The following is a 12309-nucleotide window of genomic DNA, read 5'->3' on the forward strand; positions in this document are numbered from 1 at the left end:
TGGGATCAAGGTAATGCTGGCCTCATAAAACGAGTTTGGAAGTTTTACTTCCATTTCTATTTTTTGGAAACAGTTTCAGGAGATTAGTTATTAATTCTTCTTTAACTGTTTGGTAGAATTCCCCTGGGAAGTCATCTGGGCTTGGGCTCTTGTTTGTTGGAGATTTTTGATGACTGCTTCAATCTCCTTACTGGTTATGGGTCTGTTCAGGTTTTCTATTTCTTCCTGGTTCAGTTGCAGTAGTTTATAGGTCTCTAGGAATGCACCCATTTCTGCCAGATTGTCAAATTTGCTGGTGTAACATTGCTCATAACATGTTCTTGTAATTGTTTGTATTTCTTTGGTGTTGGTTGTGATCTCTGCTCTTTTATTCATGATTTTAATAATTTGAGTCCTTTTTCTTTTCTTTTTGATAAATTTGGCCAGAGGGTTTATCAATCTTATCAACTCTTTCCATTAAACAGCTCCTAGATTTGTTGATTTGTTCTACTGTGCTTTTGGTTTCTATTTCATTGATATCTGCTCTGATATTTATTATTTCCTCTTCTGCTGGATTTAAGCTTTCTTTGCTGTTGTTTCTTTAGCTCTGTTACAGATAGGGTTAAACTGTGTACTTCAGACCTTTATTGGTTCTTGAGAAAGAATAATTGAGATCCCAGAAGAAATATCCCAAAGAATAATTGAGATCCCTTTCCTCTCAAGACCACCTTTGCTGTGCTCCAAAGATTTTGAACAGTTGTGCTTTCATTTTCATTTGTTTCCATGAATCTTTTAAATTCATCTTCAGTTTCCTAGTTGACCCATTCATTCTTTAATTGGATGTGGTTTTGCCTCCATCTGAGTATAGATTCTTAGCCTCTTTGGTTAGTTTTATTCCCAGATATCTTATGGTTTTGGGTGCAATTGTAAATTGCTGTTGCTGTTGGTGTAGAGAAATTAGAAATGAGTTTTTTCCAACTTTCTTCTTGTGGTTCAGTTCTATTTTCAATGGATTGTTGTCTGGAAATATGCAGGGAATGATCCCAATCTTTTGATATTGGTTGAGACCTGATTTGTGATCCAGGATGTGATCTATTCTGGAGAATGCTTCATGTACCCTAGAGAAGAATGTGTATTCTGTTGCTTTGGGATGAAATGTTCTGAATTATCTGTGATGTCCATCTAGTCAAGAGTGTCTTTTAAAGCTTTTATTTCCTTACTGATCTTTTGCTTGGATGATATTTCCATTTCAGTGAGGGGGATATTAAAGTCCTCTACTATTATTATATTAGTGTTGATGTGGTTCTTTGATTTTGTTATTAATTGGTTTTTATAGTTGGCTGCTCCCATGTTAAGGGCATAGATATCTACAATTGTTAGATCTTGTTGGACAAAACCTTTAAGTATGTTATAGTGTCCTTCCTCATCTCTTATTATAGTCTTTGGTTTAAAATCGAATTTCTCTGATATAAGGATTGCTGCCTCAGTTTTCTTTTGATGTCCATTAGTGTGGTAAATTGTTTTCACCTCCTGATTTTAAATCTGGAGGTGTCTTTAGGTCTAAAATGAGTTTCTTGCATACAGCATACCAATAGGTCTTATTATTATTATTATTTTTAATCCATGCTGATACCCTGTGTCTTTTGATTGGGATATTTATCCCATTTACATTCAGGGTAACTATCGAAAGATATGAATTTATTGCCATTGTATTGCCTTAAAGGTGACTGTTACTGTGTATTGTCTCTGTTCCTTTCTGGTCTCTTACTTTTAGGCTGTCTCTTTGCTTAGAGGACCCCTTTCAATATTTCCTGTAGGGATGTCTGGCATTTGCAAATTCTTTTAGTTTTTGTTTTTCCTGAAAGTTTTTTTTTATCTCCCTTCTATTTTTAGTGATAGTCTAGCTGGATATAGTATTCTTGGCTGCATATTTTTCTCATTTAGTGCTCTGAATATATCATGCCAGTCCTTTCTGGCATGATATCCACAGAGGTGGATAGATCTGCTGTCAACCTAATATTTCTACTATTATATGTTGTAGATCTCATGTCCTGAACTGCTTTCAGGATTTTCTCTTTGTCACTGAGACTTTTAAGTTTTACTATTAGATGACAGGGTGTGGACCTATTTTTATTGATTTTGAGGGAAGTTCTTTGTGCCTCCTGCATTTTGATGCTGGTTCCCTTCACCAAATTAGGGAAATTCTCTGCATAATTTGCTCCAGTATACCTTCTGTCCCCCCCTTCTCCTGGGATCCCAATTAGTCTAATATTGTTTCATCTTATGATATCACTTATCTCTCGAATTCTCCCCTTGTGGTCCAGTAGTTGTTTATCTTAGTTATTCTCCGCTTCTTTATTCTGTTATTTGGTCTTCTATATCACTAATTCTGTCTTCTGCCTCATTTATCCTAGCAGTAAGAGCCTCCATTTTTTATTGCACCTCATTAATAGCTTTTTTGATTTCACCTTGGTTAGATTTTTGTTCTTTTATTTCTCCAGAAAGGGATTCTCTAATATCTTCCCACTTTTTTCAAGCCCAGCTAGCACCTTGATAATCACCATTCTGAACTTTAGTTCTGACATCTTTCTAATGTCTGTATTGATTAGGTCCTTAGCCATTGGTACTGCTTTTTTTTTTTTTTTTTTTTTTTTTTGAGGTGAGGTTTTCTGCATTGTCATTTTATCCAAATAAGAATAGATGAATTAGAGAACCAAATACCAAAAGGGAAGCAATGACCCCAGAAAAATAAACACTAAGCAAACTGGAACAGTCCCAAAAGTGGGAGAAGAAATGAAGAAAAAAAATTAAACTGGTGAATAGAACAGAGCCAAACACTTGGTTTTGGTTGTATTTTTGTCTGTCAGAAGAAAATGCCTCCCAAAATTTTAAAGAAAGAAATACTTATATGTATGTATACAAAAATAAGGGCAAACACACTGAAGGGATGGAATTTAACTGTAAAGATGAAAATTAAAAGAACTTCTAAAAAAGGAATTGATAAGTACTTGGTTGAAAAAAGAAAAAAAAAAAAAAGGAAAGAATGTGAAACTAGAAGAAAGCCAGAAACTAGAAGAAAGCTAGATTTAGGGTACATTTTGATCTATTAGAAGAAATTGTATCCCAAAATTTTAAAGAAAGAAAAACCTATATGTATACAAAAAATAAGGCTGAATACAATAAAGGGATAGTATAGGAATAAAAATTTAAAAAGCTTTTAAAAAGGTATTCATAAGATAAAATGGTTTAAAAAGGTTAAAATAAGAAAGAGGACACATTTTTAAAAGTAGAATAAGAAAAATAGAATAAGAAAAAATAGAATTTAAGAAATTTAACTTTGAAAGACAAATCATGGGGGAAAAAAAGCCATGAATTCCATAATCTGTATTTCTGTATTTCTGAGGTTTTGCAGTTCTCATTGATTGATGAATTTGGTCTTGGCTGGATATTCTTGTTGATCTTCTGGGGGAGGGGACTGTTGCATTGATTCTCAAATGTCTTTGCCCAAGGTGGAACTGTACTGCCCTTACCAGGGGCCAGACTAACCTGCTCGGGTTTGCTCTCAGGAGCTTTTGTTCCCTGAATGCTTTCTGTACAGCTTTGGAGGATGGGAATGAAGATGGCGGCCTCCCAATGTTCAGTCCCATAGGAGGTGAGACCTCAGGGCTCCACTCTTCAGTATGTCCTCAGAGAAAAGCAGTCAGTCCCTCCCATCTCTGGTCTCTGGCCGTGCTCTGTGCTCACCTGGCCTGTGACTGAGCATTTATGTCTCTGTCACACAACCCTGCTTGGAGTTTCCAAACCCAGCAGATTCCTGCTGTGTGCTCCTGTGCCACTCCTCCCACAGGAGGAAAGATTGGGTCTCCTGGATCTGCCATCTGCAGGGCCCCTGCTTGAAGAGCATTGGCCCAACTGTACCTTGGATCACAGTTTAAGGTAACCCCCAGCTGAGAGTGCATCTCAGATCTGTCTCTGCAGTTAGCTTCTCCTCTCCAATCCCTGGGAGCTCAGGCACCCCCAGTTTTTCTGTGACCCTGCGGGTCCTGAGACCACACTGTCCCTGTTAAGGCTTCTTCCCCTGCTTAGCTTCAGGAGAGACATCCCTCGGGGAGCAGACTTCTAAAAGTTCTGATTTTGTCCTCTGCTGCTGTCTCACTTGCCAGGAGCCAGCCCCTCCTCCCATGGTCTTTCTTCCTGTATGTTACCTTGGATTCATTTCTCCCCACATCCTACCTTCCAGAAAGTGGTCACTTTTCTGTTCCTAGAATTGTTGCTCTTCTCCAATCTCCTGTTGAGTATGTAGGTGTTCAGAATGGTTTGATAACTATCTAGCTGAGCTCCTGGGACCTGATGATGTTGAGTCTCCTACTCCTCTGCCATCTTGCTCCTGTACATTTAAATTCCATACTGGCTCTTTTCTTGGTGATGGAGAGATACAATAGAGGCAGTTCAGATAAATTTCCTGATCTGGGGTGTGTGTGTGTGTGTGTCTGTGTGTCTGTGAATAAATATAGACTTCTATTAGAAATGAAAGTGTCTGACCAATCCATGTATAACAAATGGCAAGAGCTATAAGTTGGAGGGAGACACTGTTCTGGGAGTAGGGATAGTTAGGACTTCACTTTCAGTCATGGACCCACGGATCAGCCACAATATAACTGTGATGTTTGTTAGGTTACCTCTCTCAGTTTGAATTCCTCATTTGAGAAGCAAAGAAGTTAAAAGATTAGCAACTCAAATGTTATGACTGGTGCTTGCACACTGGGGTTTATTGTACTTGTTTCCCTACCTTTAAGTAAGTATGTTTTAAAATGGTCATAATAAAAAGTAAAAAAACAAACAAAAAAGAAACAAACAAAAACAGAATGTACATAAAAAGCAAAAATATCATCTCACCTTCTTCCTGGGTTTTACAAAATGGAATCAGGCTTGTTTCAAGCTCTTTTGAGTAGGAGTCTTATGCAATCAGTTTTTTCACCTGGAATGATTTTTCCAAATGGATGTTGCATTTTTTTTTTTTTTATCATATTTCTTTGGTCAATGTACCCAGAAATGTACTTGTATTTCACGGACTATTGTGAGTGGCCTCACATGATTTACAGTGATTTATAGTCTTTTCATATCAAAATCAATTTCAGGTCAGTAGTTTGAAGGATATTACATTCATATGAACAATTTCAGAACAGGCTGGAAACAGCAGCTCTTTGGATAACCATATGATTTCCCATAAAGGACACCCTTTATTGAAAGGTGATTCATGCTCAGTCTCTGTGGAAATTTAAATTTCTCCACCAGTTTTTCTTCAGGATTCCTCTATCCACACCCAGCTTCAGATATGAGACAATAAACCAATGATTTGATCAGTTTACAAAGATAAGTTGGACAGTTATTTTTTTTTTAAATGTAAAAACTTCCAGCAAAGTACTGCTCTTAATATGGCAATGTCAGTGGCATCAGCAAACCATTCTACCATTTCAGGCTTTTGTGTAAACAGGTATTCATGGACACTGAGTAAAAGACTCCACAGCAACCTATGGAGTAGCAGAAGTGACAGAAAAAGCCTGTTTTTAGAAAAAAGACCTACTAATAGTTTGATGATAGGGAAAATGTAAAGGCTTGATATTAGGATTATTTTGGAAATTCTTGCCTTCTGTGATAGCCACAAAAGCTTCTTTGTCAATCTGAGTGCAATTCTTTTCAGTATGGGACATTATTTATGAGCAGAACTCCGTGACTGCTGGCATATGGTGCTGAAGTCAGTTCCAACTTTATTAGATGAAATGTCAGAGGTAAGGAACAGGAGTTTATATTCATGCTCATATGCTAACCCAGATTTTAAAGTTGAAAGTCTCTTGACATTTTGGAAATTGTCCTCTGAGAACTGCCAAAAGAACCTTTCCTATTAGGTAATGCTGACCTGGCAGTACCTGCCTTTTGTGAGAGGAAAATATGGTAGAAATAGAGTAGCAACAGGAAGCCTAAAAACTAGTTTTGTACTGAGGAACTAGAACAGGTTGCCTAGTTATGGTTTAATATATCTCTTGCTTTCATCTATATTTTGAAATAGCCTATGGCTGCTTCTAAATTGAGCCCTCTTAAACCTTTCAATTGTTTCATCACTGGTCAGAGAGCACAATGTAGATAAAGGGTCAGAGAATTCATACTCAGAAGGTATGAGCTCAAGTCTTGACTTTTTCATAAGCTGTATGATATATATTTTTAAAAAGATTTATCTGCTTGAGGATTCTCTCTCCCTCTTCCTCTCCCCCACCCCTTGCTCATGCTATCTCTCTTTCTAAAAAAATAAGTAAATCTAAAGCAGACTCTACTCAGCTTGGATCCCAATGCAGAGCTCAATCTCAAAATCCTGAGATCAAGACCTGAGCCTAAACCAGGAATTCAGCTCTAAACTAACTATACTATCTATTGGCCCCAGGGTAAGTTTTTTCTTCCTGCTCTTTTTTGTTAAGAAGTTTCCTGGCTATTATTGACTGGAGCAAAATAATTTCTAAGTGAAGCATTCCTTAACTGTGAACACTCCTCACAGACTAAGAAATATTCATGTGTTCACCACAGTGTCCTGTGTTTGTTGTTCTACTTGAACATCACCCCACTTTGTAAGATCCCAAGAAGAACAATCCAGAATGTTACTCATTGGAATGAGGCCATATAGTAGTGTGTATACACACTACTATATGTATATATATACTACTAAATATAAATATAAATATATATATACTACTATGGATGGCTCATTTCCCCTCAATCCTACTTACCATTATTATTTGTTGATAGTATAACCAGTGTGATCCACTGGATATGTATAGTTGACATCCAGGCTCTCCTTTAAATCTTCTATCTTTTTTTCTCCCCCTCCCTTAGAAAAAAAAAATTGAATGACCACATAAAGGGTGGGGGGCTGTTGATCCTCATGGGCTGGCACTCTTTCATTCTTTTTTATGTTTGGAGTTCCTTCTAGAATACCTTGAGGAATTTGTTACCAGTTTCTATAGTTAGACTTCCTTACTAGTATGTGCACCGTGGCACTAATTCCTCTTGTAATTCCTTCCATCTGCAGGAGCCGTACTGTATAAGCACATCCTTAGTTTTAGCCAGGTGAACAGTAGGAGCTTTATAATCTCTTACAAAGAGAACAGCTGGTGATCTTAACATTTTTGGTATATAGGTTCTTGTGAAAAAATAATGCAAAAGTTATCTTTACTTTGTGTGGTTTTATCACTGCAGGAGTGACTTGCACTTTACTCATGGACATTTATGAGTACTGTTGCAAAGTCAGCTTTGTGCTGGCATTGTGGTTCACTATATTCTAGATCTCTCACTGCCTGGTGAATGTCTATGGAAATTCTTGACATTATTCTGATGACTTTAAAGAGCATATCTCTGTCAGGGTGGTCTCTCCTTCCTGTTTGAAACTTTCTTGCACCTGTAAGCAGAGCACTGTAACTTTGCTCAGTTTAAACAAGGATCGGTGTTTCTTAATTGAACTTCAGATATCCTACAGTTCCTGTACTCTGTTCATGCTGCTGGCTTTTTAGGGCAACATTTATGTCAGATATTTCCCAATTATTTTATTTATTTGTTTATTTATATAATTTATTTTCAGTGTTCCAGAATTCATTGTTTATGAACCACACCCAGCGCTCCATGCAATGTGTGCCCTCCATAATACCCACCACCGGGTTCACCCATCCCTCCATTCCATTCCCCTCCAAAACCCTCATATTGTTTTTCAGAGTCCACAGTCTCTCATGGTTCATCTCCCCCTCCAGTTTTCCCCAACTCCCTTCTCCTCTCCATCTCCTTATGCTCCACAAATAAGTGAAACCATATGATAATTGACTCTTTCTGCTTGACTTATTTCACTCAGCATAATCTCTTCTAGTCTTGTCTGTGTTGATACAAAAGTTGGGTATTCTTCCTTTCTGATGGAGGCATAATACTCCATAGTATATATGGACCACATCTTCCTTATCCATTTGTCCATTGAAGGGCATCTTGGTTCTTTACACAATTTGGTGACTGTGGTCATTGCTGTTATGAACACTGGGGTACAGATGGCCCTTCTTTTCACTACATCTGTATCTTTGAGGTAAATACCCAGTAGTGCAATTACAGGGTAACAGGGAAGCTCTATTTTTAATTTCTTAAGGAATCTCCACACTGTTTTCCAAAGTGGCTGCACCAACTTGCATTTCCACCAACAATGTAAGAGTGTTCCCCTTTCTCCACATCATTTCCAACACACGTTGTTCACTGTCTTGTTAATTTTGGCCCAATTACTTTCTACGAGATGTCATAATTGTGCAAGCCTTTTTTGGGTCATTACAAATGTCAAATTAGTTTATCCAAGTGACCCTGACAAATGAACTCTGCATTCAAGATACTCTCTTAACAGTGTTGTCTAAGAAAGTCTTTTTTACTTTGCAAAAGCTACTCTGAACTCACAAACTCCTAAATTCACTACACTAAGGAACAGGAACACAGATCTATTAAGCCTAGTAATGATTCACCACGTCTCAGGAATGGTAAATAATTGACATCAACAGAGTCAGTATGTTTTAGGATGATTACCATTTTGTCTCACATTTCCTGACTTATGCTTTCAGTAGTTGTCAGAAAAGTATATAAAATTCCTTATGATCATCACTGGCCAAATGTAATAGACTGTATATAGATACTATTGCAAGGGTAGATGATTCCTCAAGAAGGATGTAAAGGGCAAAGAATTATAACAAATGACATAAAGTATTAGGAAGTTAGATGGAGATGTAGATGAACACTGTCATATGAAAAGCTTTTTAAATTATCCTCACCAAAAAAAAAATCCTACACAGTTTATAGAAAAAGAGTGGTCCTTAAGATTATCATAAAGAAATCATAGATTACTAGAGAGGAAATCAGTTCTGATCGAAAACATATGCTTTCTTGTCTTTGCAGTTTGAACAGGTTCTGTGCTCTTGGTGCTGCACGTACTGTTTGAAGCAGAAGGGAAGTTGTTGTTCTGCCATTTGTAAAAGTCAGACTCAGTCATGGCCAGAACTGGGGAGTTGAGGGCTCCCAAGTCTCTTGCCTTTGGAATATGTGAAAGAACAAGAGGTTTTGCCAAGACTGGCTTTACTTTCAGACTTCCCCTTCAGCACACTCCAGAGCAGTCAGAGTGTGTGGTATTGAAACCAACCCACTGTCAGCATGTTTAGGATACATGATGACATGCTGTGAGTTAACAGGATATGGCAATGAATCTTCAGCTAGTTTGGGGAGTTTTGGTTAAGAACTGGTTTTATTCAGTGTATAGAGCATTAAAACTTTTCTTCTGCAATGAATGATAGTTGAAACACTTGCTCTAATTGCCTAAGATATTCTATGGCTATAATTTCAGCAAATTTGGAAGCTGTCCTATTATCTGTGTCATGCCATCAGGATACTATTTAGTTACTCATCAAGTTTTTATTGAGTGGCCAAAGGAACAGTAATATTTTGGTAAGTACTTGGACAAATATATTAAAGATTAATAAGTCTGAAAGATGTCTCAGTTTTATCCAGGGAAAAGCTTAGGCACTAGAAGAATTAGAGTTGGTAATTATGCAAACATGCTTTTCTGGTATATGAGCAGATGTTGTTAGTTTTGACATACCATGGCTAGATTGCAGTATTATACCTATTGCCACTTTTAGAAACTTCTGGTACAGAAAAAGGAAGATGTGCATACAAATTTTCCATGGGTGTGAAAAAGCAACTGTGTAGAATATGTATAAGAACTCAAAGAGCCTTCAGATCATTAAATTTGTATATTTGGGGTAAATGCCTAATAGTGCAATTGCTAGGTCATAAGGTAGCTCTATTTTTAACTTCTTGAGGAATCTCCATACTGTTTTCCAGAGTGTCTGTTCAAGCTTGCATTCCCACCAACAGTGTGAAATTGTTCCTCTTTGTCCAAATCCTTGTCAACGTTTGTTGTTTCCTAACTTGTTAATTTTAGCCATTCTGACTTGTGTGAGGTGGTGTCTCATTGTGGTTTTGATTTTTATTTCCCAGAAGATGAGTAATGTTGAACATTTTTTTCATATGTCTGTTGGCCATTTGTATGTCTTATTTGGAGAAGTGTCTGTTCATATCTTCCGCCCATTTCTTGACTGGATAATTTGTTTCTTGGGTGCTGAGTTTGATAAGTTCTTTATAAATCTTGGATATTAGCCCTTTATCTGATATGTCATTTACAAATATCTTCTCCCATTCTGTCAGTTGTCCTTTGGTTCTGTGAACTGTTTCCTTTGCTGTGCAGAAGTTTTTTTTTATCTTGACGAAGTCCCAATAGTTCATTTTTGCTTTTGTTTCCTTTGCCTTCAGAGACATATCTAGCAAGAGGTTGCTGTGACTAATGTCAAGAAGGTTGCTGTGTATGTTCTCCTCTAGGATTTTAATGGATCCTTTTTTCACATTTAGGTCTTTCAACCATTTTGAGTTTATCTTTGTGTATGGTATAAGAGAATGGTCCAGTTTCATTCTTCTACATGTGATTGTCCAATTTTCACAGCACCATTTGTTTTAGAGACTGTGCCTTTCCTGTTGGATATTCTTTCCTACTTTGTTGAAGATTAGGTGACCATAAAGTTGAGAGTCCATTTCTGGGTTCCCTATTCTGCTCCATTGATCTATATGTCTGCTTTTTTCTGCCAGTTCAATACTGTCTTGATGATTACAGCTTTTTAATACAGCTTGAAATCTAGCATTGTGATACCACCAACTTTGCTTTTCTTTTTCAATGTTCTTCCATTTATTCAGGGTCTTTTCTGGTTCCATTCAAATTTTAGGATTATTTGTTCCATTTCTATGAGAAATATTGATGGCATTTTGATAGGGATTGCATTGAATGCATATATTGTTCTGGGTAGCATAGACATTTTAACAATATTTATTCTTCTAATTCATGAGCATGGAATGTTTTTCCATTTGTTTGTGGCTTCCTCAATTTCTTTCATAAGTGTTATGTAGCTTTTAGAGTACAGTTCCTTTACCTGTTTAGTTAGGTTTATTCCTAGGGATCTTATGGTTTTGGGTGCAATCGTAAATGCTATAAATTCCATAATTTCCCTTTATTCTGTCTTGTTAGTGTGTAGAAATGCAACTGATTTCTGTGCATTGATTTTATATCCTGCCACTTTACTGAATTCCTTATTGTGGGATGGCAATTTTGCAGTGGAATCTTTTGGGTTTTCCATATAAAGTACCATGTCATCTGTGAAGAGCAAGAGTTTGACATCTTCATTGCCAATTTGAATGTCTTTTATTTCTTTTTGTTATCTGATTGCTTAGGCTAGGACTCTAGTACTATGTTGAACAGCAGTGATAAGAATGGGCATTCCTGTCATGTTCTTGATCTTAAGGGAAAAGTTCTCTGTTCTTCCTCATTAAGAATGGTTATTTGCTGTTGGCTTTTCATAGATGGCTTTTATGATATTGAGGTATATTTCTTCTATCCCTACACTGTGAAGAGTTTAAATCAAGAAAGGATGCTGTACTTTTCAAATGATTTTTCTAAATCTATTGAGAGGATCATATGGTTCTTGTCCTTTCTTTTATTCATATGATATATCACATTGTTTGACTGGCGAATGTTGAACCACCCTTACAGCCCAGGAATAAATTCCACTTTGTCCTGGTGAATAATCCTTTTACTATAGTGTTGGATCCAATTGGATAGTGTCTCAGTGAGAATTTTGACATTAATATTCATCAGGGATATTGATCTATAATTCTCCTTTTTGGTGGGGTCTTCGTCACTTTGTTGAGAGCGGAGTTCAAGGTAATGCTGGGCTCATAGAAGGAGTTTGGAAATTTTCTTCCATTTTTACTTTTTGAAAGAGCATGAGAAGAAAAGGTATTTGTTCTTCTTTAAATGTTTTATAGCATTTCCCTGGGAAACCATCCGGCCCTGAGCTCTTATTTGTTGGGAGATTTTTGATTACTGCTTCAATTTCCTTGCTGCTAATGGGTCTGTTCAGGTTTTCTATTTCTTCCTGGTTCAGTTTTGGTAGTTTATAATAGTTTCCAGAAATGTATCCAACTCTTCCAGATTGTCTAATTTGTTGGCATATAGTTGCTCACAATATGTTCTTAAAATTGTTTCTATTTCCTTGGTGTTGGTTGTGATCTCTCCTCTTTCACTAAAGATTTTATTAATTTGGATCCTTATCCAAAGGGGTTTATCAATCTTATTAATTCTTTCAAAGAACCAGCTTCTAGTTTTGTTGATCTCTTCTAATGTTCTTTTGGTTTCTATTTCATTGATTTCTCTTCTAATCTTTATTA

This window comes from Mustela nigripes, chromosome 2, assembly GCF_022355385.1.
Source record: "Mustela nigripes isolate SB6536 chromosome 2, MUSNIG.SB6536, whole genome shotgun sequence".
NCBI classification, from domain to species: Eukaryota; Metazoa; Chordata; class Mammalia; order Carnivora; family Mustelidae; genus Mustela; species Mustela nigripes.